Source organism: Triticum urartu, chromosome 2 (assembly GCF_003073215.2).
Source record: "Triticum urartu cultivar G1812 chromosome 2, Tu2.1, whole genome shotgun sequence".
In the NCBI taxonomy this organism is placed as follows: domain Eukaryota; kingdom Viridiplantae; phylum Streptophyta; class Magnoliopsida; order Poales; family Poaceae; genus Triticum; species Triticum urartu.
This window is the reverse complement of record NC_053023.1, coordinates 106,102,434-106,122,667: the sequence shown is the minus strand read 5'-3', so window position 1 is coordinate 106,122,667 and position 20,234 is coordinate 106,102,434.

Genomic DNA, 20,234 nt, shown 5'->3' with positions numbered 1-20,234 from the left:
ATAGCGGTGCTTAGGCAAAGCCGTGCGTCGGTAGAACATCATCATCGTCACCACGCCGTCGTGCCAGCGAAACTCTCCCTCAACACTCAGCTGGATCAGAGTTCGAGGGACATCATCAGGATGAACATGTGCTGAACTCGGAGGTGCTGTACGTTCGGTACTTGATCGGTCGGATCATGAAGACATACGACTACATCAACCGCGTTGTGCTAACGCTTCCGCTTTCGGTCTACGAGGGTACGTGGACAACACTCTCCCCTCTCATTGCTATGCATCACCATGATCTTGCGTGTGCGTAGGAAATTTTTGAAATTACTACGTTCCCCATCAGTGGTATCAGAGCCAGGTTTTATGCGTAGATACCATATGCACGAGTAGAACACAAGTGAGCTGTGGGCGATATAAGTCATACTGCTTACCAGCATGTCATACTTTGGTTCGGCGGTATTGTTGGATGAAGCGGCCCAGACCGACATTACGCGTACGCGAGACTGGTTCTACCGACGTGCTTTGCACACAGGTGGCTGGCGGGTGTCAGTTTCTCCAACTTTAGTTGAACCGAGTGTGGCTACGCCCGGTCCTTGAGAAGGTTAAAACAACACCAACTTGACAAACTATCATTGTGGTTTTGATGCGTAGGTAAGAATGGTTCTTGCTAAGCCCGTAGCAGCCACTTAAAATTTGCAACAACAAAGTAGAGGACGTCTAACTTGTTTTTGCAGGGCATGTTGTGATGTGATATGGTCAAGACATGATGCTAAATTTTATTGTATGAGATGATCATGTTTTGTAACCGAGTTATCGGCAACTGGCAGGAGCCATATGGTTGTCGGTTTATTGTATGCAATACAATCGCCCTGTAATGCTTTACTTTATCACTAAACGGTAGCGATAGTCGTGGAAGCATAAGATTGGCGAGACGACAATGATGCTACGATGGAGATCAAGGTGTCGCGCCGGTGATGATGGTGATCATGACGGTGCTTCGGAGATGGAGATCACAAGCACAAGATGATGATGGCTATATCATATCACTTATATTGATTGCATGTGATGTTTATCTTTTATGCATCTTATCTTGCTTTGATTGACGGTAGCATTATAAGATGATCCCTCACTAAATTATCAAAGTATAAGTGTTCTCCCTGAGTATGCACCGTTGCGAAAGTTCTTCGTGCTGAGACACCACGTGATGATCGCGTGTGATAGGCTCTATGTTCAAATACAACGGGTGCAAAACAGTTGCACACGCGGAATACTTAGGTTAAACTTGACGAGCCTAGCATATAACAGATATGGCCTCGGAACACGGAGACCGAAAGGTCGAGCGTGAATCATATAGTAGATATGATCAACATAGTGATGTTCACCATTGAAACTACTCCATCTCACGTGATGATCGGACATGGTTTAGTTGATATGGATCACGTGATCACTTAGAGGATTAGAGGGATGTCTATCTAAGTGGGAGTTCTTAAATAATATGATTAATTGAACTTAAATTTATCATGAACTTAGTACCTGATAGTATCTTGCTTGTCTATGTTGATTGTAGATAGATGGCCTGTGCTGTTGTTCCATTGAATTTTAATGCGTTCCTTGAGAAAGCAAAGTTGAAACATGATGGTAGCAATTACACGGACTGGGTCCGTAACTTGAGGATTATCCTCATTGCTGCTCAGAAGAATTACGTCCTGGAAGCACCGCTAGGTGTACCACCTGCACCAGCAACTGCAGACATCGTGAATGCCTGATAGACACGTGTTTATGACTACTTGATAGTTCAATGTGCCATGCTTTATGGCTTAGAACCAGGACTTCAACGACGTTTTGAACGTCATGGAGCATATGAGATGTTCCAGGAGTTGAAGTTAATATTTCAAAAGAATGCCTGGATTGAGAGATATGAAGTCTCCAATAAGTTCTACAGCTGCAAGAAGGAGGAGAATAGTTCTGTCCGTGAGCATATACTCAAGATGTCTGGGTACTGCAATCACTTGATTCAACTGGGAGTTAATCTTCCAGATGATAGCGTCATTGACAGAATTCTCCAATCATTGCCAGCAAGCTACAAGAGCTTCGTGATGAACTATAATATGCAAGGGATGGATAAGACAATTCCTGAGCTCTTCGCAATGCTAAAGGCAGCGGAGGTAGAAATCAAGAAGGAGCATCAAGTGTTGATGGTCAATAAGACCACTAGTTTCAAGAAAAAGGGCAAAGGGAAGAAGAAGGGGAACTTCAAAAAGAATAGCAAGCAAGTTGCTGCTCAGGAGAACAAACCCAAGTCTGGACCTAAGCCTGAGACTGAGTGCTTCTACTGCAAGCAGACTGGTCACTGGAAACGGAATTGCCCCAAGTAATTGGTGGATAAGAAGGATGGCAAGGTGAACAAAGGTATATGTGATATACATGTTATTGATGTGTACCTTACTAATGCTCGTAGTAGCACCTGGGTATTTGATACTGGTTCTGTTGCTAATATTTGCAACTCAAAACAGGGGCTACGGATTAAGCGAAGATTGGCTAAGGACGAGGTGACGATGCACGTGGGAAATGGTTCCAAAGTCGATGTAATCGCGGTCGGCACGCTACCTCTACATCTACCTTCGGGATTAGTATTAGACCTGAATAATTGTTATTTGGTGCCAGCGTTGAGCATGAACATTATATCTGGATCTTGTTTGATGAGAGACGGTTATTCATTTAAATCAGAGAATAATGGTTGTTCTATTTATATGAGTAATATCTTTTATGGTCATGCACCCTGTAAGTGCATCTAGTGCCACCCCTAGTTGGTTTTGGAGTATTGATGACAAACTTGGTTGAGGGACTAATGTGTTTGTGAGAATTGCAGGATAACACAGGTAGACCCTCATTGATTAGGTTTTCCTACCGGAGATGACCCCTAAAAATGTATGAAGACATTGAAGTCAAAGGTGGTGTCGGTGTCAAAACCGGCGGATCTCGGGTAGCGGGTCCCGAACTGCGCGTCTAGGCCGGATGGTAATGTTGGCGCAGCGGGCTCGAGCACTCGACGGCGATCACCAGAGACACGATCGGAGTGGAGGAAGAAGAGCACATAAGTTTTGCTGGCGCACGAACGCCCCCCGCACGTACGGGGTTTTCTATTTTTCTTCTCGAGCACGAACTCGATTGTCTCAGCGATTACACAGGGGTGGAGTGGATCTTATACCCGTGAGGTCCGACATGCCGGGCCGCGCTCGAATGCACCCACCTGCCACTCGCCACACCCGCATGCACCGGCTCGCGCGCTCCGACCGTGCACGCACGCGATCGCCGCAGCCATGCTGCGCGCCCGACGCAGTCCACTCCCCCTAAACCTCGCCAACTAACTCACGTGGCCACGCGCACACACGCGCTGACCCACACACACACGCACACCTACACTTGGGCACGCACGCACGCACCCAAGCTCACCCTGGCCCGAGTCCGACGCGGCCACCGCACGCACGCACGCGCACCGCACGTCGGGCTCAGCACGGCTTATTCCCAACATTCTCCCCCTAAGCCGTGGCCTAGAGGAGGCCGTTGTCCTCGTCGCCGACGTCCGCCAGCAGCGCCGGCTCTGCCACCGCCGCCTTGCGCAGCTCCGGGCAATCGCGCTTGAAATGGCCCCGTTCGCCGCACTTGTAGCAGCGGCCACGCCTGTTGCCGCCATCCCACGTCGCCACGCTGCGCGCGTCGTCGTCCCGAGCCCCCCCTTGACACCGCTCCCATGCACGCCACTGGGCCGCCATGTACAGAAGCTGCCCGTCCGCCCGCTCGCCGCTGCTCTGCCCGCGACGCCGCACCCGCTCGTCAAATGCGCACAGCCGCCCGAGCGCCTCGTCGTACGTCAACTCCTCCATGGCGCAGACCTGCTCGATGCCGCCGACGACGGGGAAGAGGCGGTCCGGCACGGTGTCCAGGAGCTTCTTCACTAGCTCCATCTCGCCCAGCGTCTCCCCCTTACCCTCGAATCGCGCCGCCATGCCCGCAAGCCGTCCGGCGTACGTGTCCAAGGACTCGCCGTCCTCCATCTTGAGCCGATCCAGCTCGCCGCACAACGTCGCCCTCCTCGCCGCGCGCACCCGCTCGGCGCCGACGAAGCGCACCTTCAGAGAGTCCCATACCTCTCTGGCGGTGGCTTTCGTCGCCACCGAGAGCAACACGTCCTCCGGCAGCCCCGGCAGGAGCAGCGCCCTCGCCGTCTTGCACTTTTTGCCATTCACCGCCGTGTCGCCCGCCGGCACCACTGCCTCCCACAGCGTGTGTGCATCAAGGATCGCCTGTGGCTTGATCGCCCACATGGTGTAGCCGTCCGGCGCGAGCACCGGCATCCCCATGGACACCGATCCGCCCACGCTGCCTCCGCCGTGTGGAACCAGAGCCATCGACTCCGGCGATCTCCCTCACCTCGCTCTGATACCAAATGTTGGCGCAGCGGGCTCGAGCACTCGACGGCGATCACCAGAGACACGATCGGAGTGGAGGAAGAAGAGCACAGAAGTTTTGCCGGCGCACGAACGCCCCCGGCACGTATGGGGTTTTCTATTTTTCTTCTCAAGCACAAACTTTATTGCCTCAGCGATTACACAGGGGTGGAGTGGATCTTATACGCGCGAGGTCCGACATGCCGGGCCGTGCTCGAACGCACCCACCTGCCACTCGCCACGCCCCGCATGCACCGGCTTGCGCGCTCCGATCGCGCACGCACACGATCACCGCGGCCATGCTGCGCGCCCGACGCAGTCCACTCCTCCTAAACCTCGCCAGCTAACTCACGCGGCCACGTACACACACGTGCTGACCCACACACACGCACACCTACACTTGGGCACACACGCACGCACCCAAGCTCGCCCTGGCCCGAGTCTGACGCGACCACCGCATGCACGCATGCGCACCGCACGCCGGGCTCAGCACGACTTATTCCCAACAGGTAACAGGATGCAGGGGACACAATGTTTTACCCAGGTTCGGGCCCTCTTGATGGAGGTAAAACCCTACGTCCTGCTTGATTAATATTGATGATATGGGTAGTACAAGAGTAGATCTACCACGAGATCAGAGAGGCTAAACCCTAGAAGCTAGCCTATGGTATGATTGTATGTTGTAATTGTTGTCCTACGGACTAAAACCCTCCGGTTTATATAGACACCGGAGAGGGCTAGGGTTACACAAGGTCGGTTACAAAGGAGGAAATATCCATATCCGTATTGCCTAGATTGCCTTCCACGCCAAGTAGAGTCCCGTCCGGACATGAGACGAAGTCTTCAAACTTGTATCTTCATAGTCTAACAGTCCGGCCAATGGATATAGTCCGGCTGTCCTGAGACCCCCTAATCCAGGACTCCCTCAGTAGCTCCTGAACCAGGCTTTCAATGACGATGAGTCCGACGCGCAGTGTTGTCTTCGGCATTGCAAGGCGGGTTCCTCCTCCGAATACACCACGGAAGAATTTTTAATATAAGGATAGTGTCCGGCCCTACAAAATAAGTTCCACATACCACCGTAGAGAGAATAATATTTCACAAATCCAATTTGCTGACGTATTTTGGCAACATGTCATTACATCACGACCCGGTGATTATTCGAACCGTTTCCTTTAACTAGCCCTGCACATAACGCGACGCAGTTTTTCGACACGTCTTGTCAAAGCAGAGATCGTGTCCCCTTATTACGGGATTCTCATCAATACGGGTGTGGGTAACCCAACTGTGCCATTGATTACGGTGCTAGGGGGATAAGCGAGTTTTACCAGGCTAGTGGGGACGCTTAGTTTCGTCCGCCCATATAAGGGGATAAGGATTTACCTTTTCATCCATGCCTTCTTCCTTCTTTGCTCATCCATTTTCGCACACTCGAGCTCTAGCACCCAGTCCGCACTTCCCACCTCGACCTTCCCCAACCATGTATGGAGCGGGAGGTAGGTGGATGGTCTCCTCCGTCACGGAGGGACGTATCAAGAAGCTGAGGAAAGCCGGATACTTGTCTGATGACATCGCGCACTAGCTCCCCGACGAGGGGCAGCTCACCCCCACCCGCAGGCCCCATGAGAGGGTGGTATTCCTCACCCATTTCCTCCACGGACTAGGCTTCTCTCTCCACCCATTTGTCCGGGGGCTCATGTTCTACTACGGCCTGGACTTCCACGATCTGGCCCCGAACTTCATCCTCAACATCTCGGCGTTCATCGTCGTGTGTGAGGCCTTCCTCTGCATCCAACCCCACTTCAGCTTATGGCTGAAGACCTTCAATGTCAAGCCGAAGGTAGTGGGCGGCCGCCAGGAGGAGTGCGGAGGCGCCATGGTGGGCAAGATGCCCAACGTCCTATGGCTTGAGGGATCCTTCGTGGAGACCATAAAGGGGTGGCAATCAGGGTGGTTCTACATCACCGAGCCGCGCGACCCTGCATGGGTCGCAGCCCCCGAGTTCCGATCCGGAATCCCTACGCGGCTCACCTCCTGGAAAGAGAAGGGCCTGCCGTGGGGTAAAAAAGGAGAGCTGACCGGACTCCAAACATGCGTCCAAAACCCGGTGAGCAAGAAGCTCAAACTTGTCAACGTAGTCCAGGTCATGCTCGTCCGCCGGATTCTCCTGTGCCAACAATGGGCTTTCAGCTTGTGGGAGTTCAATCCGGCCCAGCACTGAACTCTAAGCAGGCTTTTCGACACCACGTACGAAGATGCCTGGAAGGTGCTGTTCAAAGGCGCCGAGGCTCCCGCATCCGCTACCGAGGATCGCGGATTCAGCGCGCAGCGTCAAGCCAATGCAGTAAGCTGTTTTTACCTTTTACAGGATATTTGTCTTTCATAGTTTGACTCTATGCGGGATCTAAGCTCCCATGCCTTTGACAGGACTGGCAGAGGACGGCCGAACATATCAACTGTCCGGCTCCTTTGCCCGAAGACCCAGCGGATGCCTGCTTGGCAGAACTGTTGGTTCCGGCACCTTACGTGGTGCCGGAGAAGAAGGCCAATAAGAAGGCCACGGGAACCCGGAAGAGTTCCCGGCGCCCGGTGGAGTCAGACTCATCGTCCGATGACTCCGAGGCGCACTCCTCCCACGAAGACGAGGAGGAGGAAAGAGAGGTTTCTTCCCCAGCGGGGGGAGAAAAGAAAATGAAGGCCGCCCCAACTGGGGAGGCCGAAGGGTCCAAGAAGGGGAGAACTCTCCTTCCGGACTACTCTACCACCGCCGCCGACGGCGAAGACGAGTGGCTGCCCAGGGCCAAGCCCCTGGGGAAGTCGTAAGTATTCGGATACCAGAGTAAGTCATAGTATTCCTTTGCCACACTGCTTTCCCTAACACCGAACATGATTATGCAGGCCGCCACGAGCCAGTATCGATGTATCATCAGACGGCTCCATGGGCTCGTCGGATATGGATAGCGATCCAGTTCGGACCGCCACCTCCCCTCATCCTGCGGACGACGCCGAGGTGCTATTTCACGAAGCACCGGGTCGAGGGGAGACAGTCCCGGAGGTGCCTCAAGGCGGCCTCCCGGACTCTGGGAGCAGAGGGGACAAAGCCCCTGAGGGCTCCGAGCTCGGCCCTCAGCCGGACACCGCGCTGGAACCTCCAGTGGTTCCGGAATCGGGCAGGCGACCTCCTTCTAAGAGGGGCAAGACGCCTGCACCGGCAACCTCTGTCCATCCAGAGGCGCCGGACAATCTGCTGGAAGCGCTTCGCAACTCTTCCATCGACGAGGAGCACCGCACTATTTTGAGTGCGGTGATCCAGAAGGTTCAGTCTGCTAAGAGCGGATTGACTGAAGCCTGTGCCAGCCTTCTAACAGGCTTTGAGGTAAGTGTTTAAAGTATAGGAAAAATATTACCGCATAGACAGTAGCCCCTGATGCTCTGTTCGGTGTTCGCAAAGAAAAGCCGAACAGAGGATCAAACAATATCGCAGGAGTCTAATATGAGTATGTCAATATGCATATGCAGGCTTCGCTGCTTGCGTCCGCCGCACTGACTGCAGAGGTCGCTGTACTGAAGCAGGACCTTAAAGGGTCCCAGGACGAGCTCGGCCTTACCAAGAGGCAGCTCGAGGAGAACAAAGGTAAGTAGTACCTAGTCTGTGGTTATGTATTTCAAGAGTGCGATTGCAAAATGACAGGTTTATCATGAATTTGCCAGGGGCCGCGACCGAAGTGGCGACCCTAAATCAAGCGCTGTCCGAGGCCGAAGATAAAGCGGCCAAGGAGCGCACCGAGCGAGAGAAGCACGAGGCTCGGGTGGGCGAGGTGCAGCAAGAGCTCCAGGCTCTCGTGGAGAAGCACGAGGCGCTGGAGCTTGACTCGAAGACGCGAGAGTCTGAGCTTGCCACGGCCCTCGAGAGCGCGAAAAGTGCCAAGGCCGAAGCCCAAAAGGCCCTCCAGAAGATCGACACAATGAAGAAGATGGCGGCGGGTAAGGCTTTCTATATGCAAAGCAAGCATGTAAAAGTAAATTATTGATTACTTACCTGAATCTGGAGCTCTCCAGGAGCATTCGCAGATTTGCCCCGCAGTGTGTCCGATGCCGCACAATTTTACCAGGCCGAGGATGGAAGCTCAATGGAGAAGATGTTCTGGTCTCATTATACTGAGGCTGAACACCCGGTGCCAATGAGCGACCAGCTGAAGCAGATGGTTGAGCTACATAAGGCGGCCGAACAGGCCATGAAAGGTTTTATAGTCCGGCTGTGGCCTGGCGACGCCCTTCCGAACAGCTTCTTCGGCCTGGTGAGGCGGCTTGTGGATGCCTTCCCGCGGCTGGAGGTCGTCAAGCGATCCGTCTGCATTGAAGGTGCACGCCGGGCTTTCGCCCGTGTGAAATTGCAGTGGGTCAAGCTAGATGCCGTGAAGCTGATCAAGGAAGGGCCACCGGAGGGCAAGGAGCACCGGCACCCCGAGATGTACTACGAGGGTGTTCTGCCGGGTGCCCGTCTTATAGCGGACGAGTGTTCAAAAGATGTAATATTTGAGTGAGACTTGCTCGTTTTTATCCTGGACTTATGAAAACTTGTTTCATATGCGCTATGCAACGCTTGTTTGAATTTAAAATATTGCCTTCTGTTTGGCCATTTATCCAATCTCAGAGATGGCTAGTCCTCGGCTTCTACCCCCATGCCACAAGTGCTGGGGTGTTCGGGATAAACCTGAGCACTCTTGTTCCCATGTTTGGGTCCTTCGAGGGAGGTGCTCAGCACAGCGAACAAGGCAACCGGACTAATAATGCTTTATCACTCTCACTTAGCCATAGAATTCTATAATTTTAAATTTCGGTGAAGCCCCTGGTATTCGGAAGGCCGAATTCGGGGCGCGATACACGCCTTTAAGCCGGACAGGGACGACCCCTCGCCCTAAGCGGCATAAGTCTTTAGGGACTCGAAAACCTCGCCGAACAGCGACCAGTCTCTCGCCTTATCATGACAGTCAGTTTTAGCTTTCTCTACTGAGGTGCTAAGCCCGGCAGAACCGGGGCACAATCGCAGTAGTTCTCCTAGCGCTACCTTAGCCGATAGAGCGGAACTTAAGGTACCAAAACATAGGAGCCGAGCAAACCCAACATTTGACCAAAGACATGATTCGGAGCTGATGCATATAATGCTATAAGTTTGGGGTGCCGCACTTGTGAAAGTGTTCAGACTTTTCACACCATATTGTGGGGTACGTAAGCCCCTGGTGTATTGGCCGTACCAAAGTGTGCGGTTGCAAGGCGTCGTTAATGAACACACACACACACACACACACACACACACACACATATATATAACAAGAATGCAATAATAGTCGTAATGTCATGCATTGTTTATTCAAGAAATTGCGTTAAAGCGGAATGATACAGATAGTGCGATAAGCAAAGAGTAGGACTATGTCCCTTCCAAGGGCAAGCTGAGGAATGATATTAAATCGAATATTTCGCTCGTTACTGTAATCCACCTGGTAATTCCGTGGTGTGACGTAGCTGTCTGCCTCCTTGGTTGCTGCATCATGTGTTCAGCAATAGTGCTGCCGGACAGTGTTTCCAGAGATTAAGGTCCTGAAAAAAGAGAAGAATAACCAAACGGGGAGCCCCTAGTGCGGTTTAAGCCGCGTCTTGGGGCATGCCGCAGTTGTGCCCCCCTCCCCATCTGTGCCCATGGTATTTTTAATGCGTAATTATGTACGCGTGGCATGAGTTTCGCCATATGGCTGGGACTGGGGTGGGGGCCGCATTGCTACGCGAGCTCAGATCGCGCCAGACGGTTTGTTTGCCGATTGCTCCGAGCGCGCTTGACGGTGTCCGGGTTTTGAAACGCTGAACTGGTTGATTGCCTTGAGAGGCTGCTTTGCGCTTCTGCTACGAGGGCCGCAGTGTGCTCCTCTGTTCGGAGAGAGCGCTCTGTGTTTCCATTTATAGTAATAACTCCGCGAGGTCCTGGCATCTTGAGCTTGAGGTATGCATAATGCAGTACCGCATTGAATCTAGCAAATGCGGTTCGCCCGAGCAGTGCATGATAACCACTACGAAACGGGACTATATCAAAGATTAACTCTTCGCTTCAGAAGTTATCCGGGGATTCGAAGACCACTTCCAGTGTAATTGAGCCTGTGCAATGGGCCTCTACACCTAGAATGACGCCTTTAAAGGTCGTTTTTATGGGTTTGATCCTTGAGGGGTCTATACCCATTTTACACACTGTGTCCTGATAAAGCAGGTTCAGGCTGCTGCCACCATCCATAAGGACTCGAGTGAGGTGAAATCCGTCAATGATTGGGTCTAGGACCAGTGCGGCGAATCCGCCATGACGGATACTAGTGGGGTGGTCCCTGCGATCGAAAGTGATCGGATAGGAGGACCATGGGTTGAACTTTGGGGCGACTGGCTCCAACGCATATACGTCTCTGAGCGCACGCTTCCGCTCCCTCTTGGGTATGTGGGTTGCGTATATCATGTTCACTGTCCGCACTTGTGGGGGAAACCTCTTTTGTCCTCCGGTGTGTGGCTGCCGGGGCTCCTCCTTGTCATCGCTATGGGGCCCCTTGTCCTTGTTTTCGGCAATTAACTTGCCCGCCTGCTTGAATACCCAACAGTCCCTGTTGGTGTGGTTGGCTGGCTTGTCGGGGGTGTCGTGTATCTGACACGAGCGATTGAGTATGCGGTGCAAACTGGACGGGCCCGGCGTACTTTGTTTGAATGGCTTCTTCCGCTGACCGGGTTTAGAGCCTTTGAATCCGGCATTGACTGCCGTATCTTTAGTATTATCGCTATTAATGTGGCGCTTATGTTTGTTGCGACGTGACCTGCTATTGCCATCCTTGGTATCCGAGGTACCATGGTTCTTTGATATGTTATTACTGCAAGCCAGCCAGCTGTCTTCTCCCGCGCAGAAGCGGGTCATGAGCGTCGTGAGGGCTGCCATAGATTTCGGCTTTTCCTGACCAAGGTGCCGGGCTAGCCACTCGTCCCGGATGTTGTGTTTGAAAGCCGCTAATGCCTCTACATCCGGACAGTCGACGATTTGATTTTTCTTTGTAAGGAACCGAGTCCAGAATTTTCTGGCCGACTCTTCTGGCTGCTGAATTATGTGGCTCAAGTCATCGGCATCTGGCAGTCGCACATAAGTGCCCTGAAAGTTGTCAAGGAATGCGGCTTCCAGATCTTCCCAACAGCTAATGGAATCTGCTGGCAAGCTATTAAGCCAATGCCGCGCTGGTCCTTTGAGCTTTAGTGGGAGGTATTTGATGGCGTGTAAGTCGGGCCATGTGGATGTGGAGGAGGAAATCCTCGATCCATACCGCAGGATCTGTAGTGCCGTCGTATGATTCAATATTTACAGGTTTGAAACCTTCTGGGATTTGATGATCCATTACTTCGTCTGTGAAGCATAAAGGGTGTGTAGCGCCTCTGTATTGGGCTATATCGCGACGCAGCTCGAATGGGTCCTGCCCACTGTGTTTGGCCCGGCCGGATTTACTTTTACTGTATCCGGCGTGGCGTTTATCGTCTCGCATAGTGGCGCACCCTCGTGATCCATAGATCGATCTTGCATGCTTTGCTTTGTCCTCCAATACTTCTCGCAGGTCTGGCGTTTTTCCCCATGCTTTTTTATTTGAATGGCATCGGGGTGCGGGTTGAGCTTTTGGCTGGAATGCCTCTCTATCACGGCCACGAGGTGGTCAATCAGCCGCATCATACGCTTCTTCCTCCAGTCGGGGTAGCAACCTGCACTTTGGGTAACTCTTGGAGGGGCGCACGAGTTTATATTCCTCAGCGGCGAGGACTTCAGTCCATCTCTCAGCTAGCAGATCTTGATCAGCTTGAAGCTGCTGCTGCTTTTTCTTTAGGCTATTTGCCGTGGCCATAAGCCGGCGCTTGAATCGCTCTTGTTCGACGGGATCCTCTGGCACAGCGAATTCGTCATCGCCGAGGCTTGCCTCGTCTTCGGAGGGGGGCATGTAATTATCATCCTCCTCTTCTCCGTCTGCCGCTCTCTCAGGAGGGCTGGCTCTTCCATCCTCCTGCTCTAAATCTTGCTGGAGGGGATTGTTGTTGTCTTCGGCACTATCCAGAGTGTTATTATCTCCTGTGCCGATATCGCCACTTTTGCTTTGGCAGGACTTAGAGCGGCGCCGCCGACGTCGGCGCTTGGGTTGCTTCTTGGAGGGGTCATCCTCTGCTATCTCATCGCCATTGCCTTCTTTGGGTGTATCCACCATGTATATATCGTATGATGAGGTGGCTTTCCAGTGCCCTATAGGTGCTGGTTCCTATTCGTCTCCTACATCGTCGTCCATACCGTCAATGTCTTCGGAGTCGAAGTCGAGCATGTCGGTAAATCATCGACAGCGGCTACGAAGTGGGTGGTGGGTGGGCGTCGAATTTCTTCGTCGTCCGCTTCCCAATCCTGTTGGCCATAGTCCGGCCAGGGCTCTTATGACAAAGAGAGAGACCTTAGTGAGTTCAGAATGTTGCCGAAGGGCGAGTGCTGAAAGATATCCGTGGCGGTGAATTCCATGATCGGCGCCCAATCGGATTCGATTGGCAGGGGCACGGAAGGTTCGGAGTCCGAAGAAGAGTCCAGCACCTTGGAGCCACGGGCTTCGCAGAGGATGAGGCTGGTGTTCGGCTCGATCGCCGTTGAGACCGCAGCCCCCGAGGCGGTGCCTAGCCACCCGTCCTCGATCGGCGCAGTTGGCTCCGAACTAAGGGTCGGAGCTGATGCGGGCGCGGCCTCCGGGTCACTGTTCGATGGCAGAGCTAGGTTATACCCATCGTGACAGTGCGGCGCGCTCGGCTGTGGATCGAATCCGTTGAAGATCAAGTCTCCGTGGATGTCATCCGTGTAATTAAAACTTCCAAATCTGACCTGATGGCCAGGGGCGTAGCTTTCAATCTGCTCCAGATGGCCAAGCGAATTAGCCCGCAGTGCAAAGCCGCCGAACACGAAGATCTGTCTGGGGAGAAAGGTCTCACACTGGACCACATCGTTGTTAATGATCGGAGGAGCCATCGGGCCTAAAAGTGACGACATAGAGGAACTCTCAATGAAAGCACCAATGTCGGTGTCAAAACCGGCGGATCTCGGGTAGGGGGTCCCGAACTGTGCGTCTAGGACGGATGGTAACAGGATGCAGGGGACACAATGTTTTACCCAGGTTCGGGCCCTCTTGATGGAGGTAAAACCCTACGTCCTGCTTGATTAATATTGATGATATGGGTAGTACAAGAGTAGATCTACCATGAGATCAGAGAGGCTAAATGTCGGTGTCAAAACCAGCAGATCTCGGGTAGGGGGTCCCGAACTGTGCGTCTAGGCGGATGGTAACAGGAGGCAGGGGACACGATGTTTTACCCAGGTTCGGGCCCTCTTGATGGAGGTAAAACCCTATGTCCTACTTGATTAATATTGATGATATGGGTATTACAAGAGTAGATGTACCACGAGATCAAGGAGGCTAAACCCTAGAAGCTAGCCTATGGTATGATTGTATGTATATATGTATGATCTATCGACTAGCCTGGCCCTGGTTTATATAATGCACCATAGGCCTAGGTTAACAAGAGTCCTAGCCGAATACGCCGGTGGGGAGAAGTCCTTGTCTTGATCGCCAAGTCTTGTGGAATCTTCCTTGTATGCGGTAGCTGTCCGAACTGGCCCATGAGTATACGGCCACGGGGGTCCTCGGCCCAATCTATCAGATCGGGAGATGACATGTTGAGTACCCCCTAGTCCAGGACACCGTCAGTAGCCCCCTGAACCGGTCTTCAAGTTAGCGACGCTCCTCGATTCTTCCGAACTGTTCTTCATCTTCGGTCGTCGGTCTTGAAAACTGGTTCAACAAATCTTCTTTATCTTCGATCTTGAGGATCGCCGAAATGCATTCGATGAGTTTACACGTCGGGTATCCGAGGAGCCCCTTTAAGTTTCCGGCCTTTATCAATGCCTTGTTATTTTTATGCCACACCTCGGGTTTGAAGTTGTTCCCGGGAGGTAGCGTCCTCCTGCGTCCGAATTCCAACACTGGACTGCATTCGAGGTATCTTTTGCAGCCGAGCACCAACGCCAGACCGCTTCCCAGCTCTAACACCGGAATGTATCCGAGCTCCAACGCCGGACTATGTATCCGAGCTCCAACGCCGGACTGTATCTGAGCTCCAACGCCGGACTGTATCCGAGGTGTCGTAAATCACCTTGGTTCAAAGAAGTTTGAAGGAGTTTAGCCGAGCTTAATGCCGGAAATGCCCTCTATGGAGCCAGCCACTAGCGCCCGAGCTTTATGCCGGACTGCTTCCGAGGTGGTGCGCCACCCCGAATGTGGGCCGATTTTTGTCAATATTTTTGATTGGTGCAATTTCTTCTGTGCCGAGATATATAGCCAGTAGCCCTCAAGGTGGGTATCGGTCTAAAACCCGAGATGCACATGAAGGATGACATAAGACCGCTGATCCCAGTAGCCGCTGAGACCCAGGTTGATTTGCAAAATCGGCCTGAGGATCAAGTCCAAGCTCGGCAGAATACTTCGGGACACTGAAAACGGCGTGCTCAGTCCTCGAGACTCAGGTTGGGTGCGGCCGACCAACCTGAGGATCAAAATCTCCTCGGAAACTATATTGCACATAAATTTTTTTGCATTGGACAAGCAATGCAGTAGCCCCCGAGACACTGGTCGGGTGGCAACACCAGATCAGGGGATCAATGTGCCCCTTTAATATTTGTAAATAATAAGCCCGGAGCCCAGTAGCCCCCGAGCCTTAATGCGGGCACGGGTGGCCGAATTAAGGATCAATATCCATAGTAAAATCACAAATTATGTGTAATGACTCTATGTATCCAAGTACTTTATGTCATTAATGCTCGGATCCGCATTGTACAAAACTTTGTTGACCGACCATCGGCTTCCACCTCCTCGGCCAGTAGCCGAGGAGTGTTTGTCCTACTTTATAAAGCCTTTATGAGGGCAAAGATTTACAACAAACAAGGCCATCTGACCATACGGTTTTATAAACAAAGGTACGCAGAGATATATGTTATATTACTGTTTAACAGAAGAAATGTCTTCCAAAAAAATAGTCCCGCTATCGGTTCCTTTCTTTGGGTTGCCATGCTAAGCATGATCATTAAACCTCAGCTCTAATGTAAGAGCAAAATATCGAGGATTTAGTTTGGGAGGCCAGTTAATAGCCCCCGGTAGTGTTCGGCGACAGTCGGGGTCAAGCCGTAAACACTTCGACCAATGTTATGAATGGCCCGTCATTTAACATAGTCATCGGATCGCTGACCAGTTTACGCTTATTGTGACTGTCAGTTTTCGGCTTTCTCCACTGAGGTGCTTAACCATGTGAGCTGGAAGCACAATCGCAGTGGTTCTCCCTTTGCACGCCTAGCCGAACAAAACGGAACGTAGGAAGCAAGTGCAGGAGCCGGGCAACCCAACTATTGACCGAAGACACAATTCGAAACCGATGCATATATAGCAATATCTGAGAATGTTTTTGCCGAATCCCTAAAGGTGTCCGGCGTTGCACTGCGAGACTAATGCTGGAAAAGCACAAATAGTTTATAAGTGCCAAAAAGCTTGGAAAACCAAGAAATGTCAGTAAAAACATGACGTCCGAACAAGATCAAATGTTTGGTGCCAATCCGAAAATTGGTCTTAGAAAAAAGAAGTGCTTCTGTCATGCTTTAACATGATACGTCCTATCTCAAGACTTCGAGCGGGTCAGCCTATGGCTTCAACCTCCTATCCCGAGGGCGGAGTACTTCTCATCAGGCCAGTTTAGCAAACTAAACTCTAGCGGCTTTGAGAGAGAAATTAGGCTCCCCGGCTAGTGACCGCACACTCATGTCGAAAAAAGGAGTGAGAAATAATAATAATAAAACTTTGCAACGACTAAGAAGAAGAACACTTATTATAAAACGGCTCAAATAAACTTAAGAGCCCCCAAGTGACTTGGGTAGAAGAATGATTGCATGTACCGAAGTACTTATATCATATCTATGTTCAACCAAACTTTAAACGCGTCTTAACCGACCGTTGGCTTCTCCCTCTTCGGTCAAGGACCGAAAAGTGTTATGTACTCCATCGGTCGAGAATATCGATGGTGTTTCCAATAACCAGGCAATCAGGCCATAAGGCTGTAACAGACAAAGCACGCTCAGGGAACTTATGCCATATTACTGCGAAGTTTAAGAAGCATCTTCGAAGAAAATAGTACCCCCACCGATACCTTTCTTCGGTGCTCATTGTTATTATGAGACTTGTGCAATAGATTTTTTGTACTCATGAGTTCCGTTGTGTGCCGACCATCATTGAAAACTATAAGAGCGCTAGCTTTCGGCTTCACCCAGTCTGAGGTCCGGCTCGGGTGACCCGATCATGACAATCGCAGAGGTGCTCCCTTTACTCCCTAGCCGAACAATCGGGAACGTAGGGGTAAACACAGGAGCGAGGCAACCCAGCTTGCAAATCGCTTAAGTCAATATGGTGCATATTGTGGCGTAATACATGAACAAGGAACGAAGCCGTACAAGTATAATCATATGCAAGAGGAAAAGCTTCATGAAGGAAGCCCCCAAATGAATTGGGTATTTGAATTTATGCGTCACAAACAAAGTTTGGACAAGGAAATTTTTTACAAGCAACTTTTTTCCAAAAAAGTATAATGCTTGGTCGAACCGAACACAAGTTAGAAATTAAAGCTTTGAGCATGAAAGCGACTTAGCTGGTTAATGCGTTCGGTATTGATGACGCGGTCCGAGCTTGATGCGGGGCAAGGTTCCATCCCCCAAGCTGGTCCCGAGGTGGCGGAGCGCAGAGCTCGACATGCCGAAGTGGTGACATAGCACGGTCAATGCAGACCGGCAGAGTGACGCCGAAGTCCCCGGATCATTTTCCTGTGCACAAAAAATAGTGCAAACCGGAGATAATAGTAATAATGATAATTAAAAAAAACGTTGCATAATAAATAATTTATGCAAAGTGAGTAATAAAAGAAATATGGCCTGGTGCCGAAGTCAATGTTGATGCAGGGCGTCGGCGTGATGCGGTAAAGGCGTGGCAAAGCCTGAATTCGCAGGTCGGTCCGAGCTCCGGATGCGGCGTTCGCCGGACTATGTACGGAAACTGACCGAACCACCATGCGACTGTCGTTAATGCGGCCACCATTTGATAGACCTGTGTACATATGATGGACAAACCAGAGTAATAATTCCTTGGAAAAAATGAACCCAAACAAGCAAAAAATACTGGGATTGATAGCACCTGGTTTATTTGTCGTAGCCATCTGAAGAAAGGTGATTCCCAAAATTGGGACTCGATCCGCACACCCATTGCCTGATGGGCGATAAAACGATGGCATGGCAATGCTGGTAAAGGTTGGCTCGCCGAGGCAAAGCCCCCGGCCCAGCTAACGTGGCGGAGCTGGTCGGCTAGTGACTCCGAAGTGTCCGGAGTAGGTTGATGAAGAGATGGCGAAGCCCCCGGTCCAGCCGAGATGTCGAAGCCCCGATGTCAGCCGATGAGTCGGAGTAGGTCGGCGTGATGGAAACCAGCTTGAAGAAGTAATAGTGCGGCCCTGTCGATGCAGGTCGTGACGTGGTCGATGCCGGCTTGATGAAGCGACCGTCCGGCGATGTCGGTATGCCCGCTCCGTGTAATCCGTGAGACGGAGATGTTGGTGATGATTTATCCTTCGCGATGCCTGATTCTTGTTCGGCTTGCCGAGATGATGATCCGAAGAGGTTGAGCTCGGCTCAACAAAGTGACGCCGTGTCTAGCGCAGGTCGGCAACCGTGGAGTAATATTGCCGGACTGGTTTGACACCAGCATGATGTTGAAGATCATGTTCAAAAGATCTTAAAGTTAGTGGGATGTTTTCGAAAACAAAACACAATACCCCATACAAAACTTCCTTCAAAAGGGATGTCCGAAATCCCATTCATAAAAAAGATGAACTCGGGTCGGATTCGTTTTCGCGCAGAAAACAGATCCGAAAAGTGGTGCACTAATCGGAAGGTTTCCGGAGTTTGGACGGTCGGATCGAGCTGAAATTTTGAGAGGTGGTAGATATAGGAATTCCGCAGCCGATCAACGGTTGGATCGTTCAAAGGATGTCCGAGCTAGAAGCTGGACACCACGCCCTAAACTCATTCAGATTCCCGTCCAGATTTGACAGGGCTCCGGTATATCGTGGATTGCCGAAGATTCCTCCATCGAAACTCGACGAAATTTTCCAGGGTTGTTATAGAATCAATTCCGCACAATTCCACTAAAGCGATCGTCAAAGAAATACTCGAGGAGGTGGTGGCGGCAGATACGAGTTCGCTGTCCAAAAAAAACAGCACGGTCGCTTGAGGGCAATGTTGACGTTGAGCCCCCGAGCTCCATAGATGATTCCTTCGTGATCTTGATAGAGATCGGAGTTGATGTTTGATGAAGTCCCTCGTCCGATCATGGTGATCCGAATACGGGGCACAATTCTTGGTCGAACCAAGGTGACCAGTCGAGCTGGTGATGAAGATGCCGAAGTCGCAGTTGATCTGCAGGCAAGCCATCGATCCTTTTGTCGATCACACAGCGGAACTCTCAATGAAAGCACGAATGTCGGTGTCAAAACCGGCAGATCTCGGGTAGGGGGTCCCGAACTATGCATCTAGGCGGATGGTAATAGGAGGCAGGGGACACGATGTTTTACCCAGGTTCGGGCCCTCTTGATGGAGGTAAAACCCTACGTCCTACTTGATTAATATTGATGATATGGGTATTACAAGAGTAGATCTACCATGAGATCAAGGAGGCTAAACCCTAGAAGCTAGCCTATGGTATGATTGTATGTATATATGTATGATCTATCGACTAGCCTGGCCCTGGTTTATATAATGCACCAGAGGCCTAGGTTAACAAGAGTCCAAGCCGAATACGCCGGTGGGGAGAAGTCCTTGTCTTGATCGCCAAGTCTTGTGGAATCTTCCTTGTATGCGGCAGCTGTCCGAACTGGCCCATGAGTATACGACCACGGGGGTCCTCGGCCCAATTTATCAGATCGGGAGATGACGTGTTGAGTACCCCCTAGTCCAGGACACTGTCACTAAACCCTAGAAACTAGCCTATGGTATGATTGTATGTTGTAGTTGTTGTCCTACGGACTAAAACCCTCTGGTTTATATAGACACCGGAGAGGGCTAGGGTTACACAAGGTCGGTTACAAAGGAGGAAAATATCCATATCCGTATTGCCTAGCTTGCCTTCCACGCCAAGTAGAGTCCCGTCCGGACACGAGACGAAGTCTTCAAACTTGTATCTTCATAGTCTCACAGTCCGACCAATGGATATAGTCCGGCTGTCCGAAGACCCCCTAAACCAGGACTCCCTCGGGTGGTATGTGAAGACATTCACATTGAAGACTATGACAAGAGAAGACATCGCGTGAAGACTATGGAGCGCGAAGACTTAGTTGTTTCGTCGTTCTTTTTCTTCTTTGTTGAGTCATAGGAACCACCGTACTGTTAAGTGGGGTCCAAGTGAACCAGTCAGAATGACTGAAGTGATGCTTAACCAAAATTCTATGTCTTCGAGCGAAGACAATGAGAGCAAATCTTATCCAGAGCTGGATAAGTCAGCTTTGCTTGTAGCTCAAGTAAAGTTGCCGCGTGTGTTTAAAATCTGACCGTTGGAACACGTGTTAGTTCCTTAGTGACCCAGGGTCATTTCGGAAAAATCAGGTCAGGTTGCCTAGTGGCTATAAATAGCCCACCCC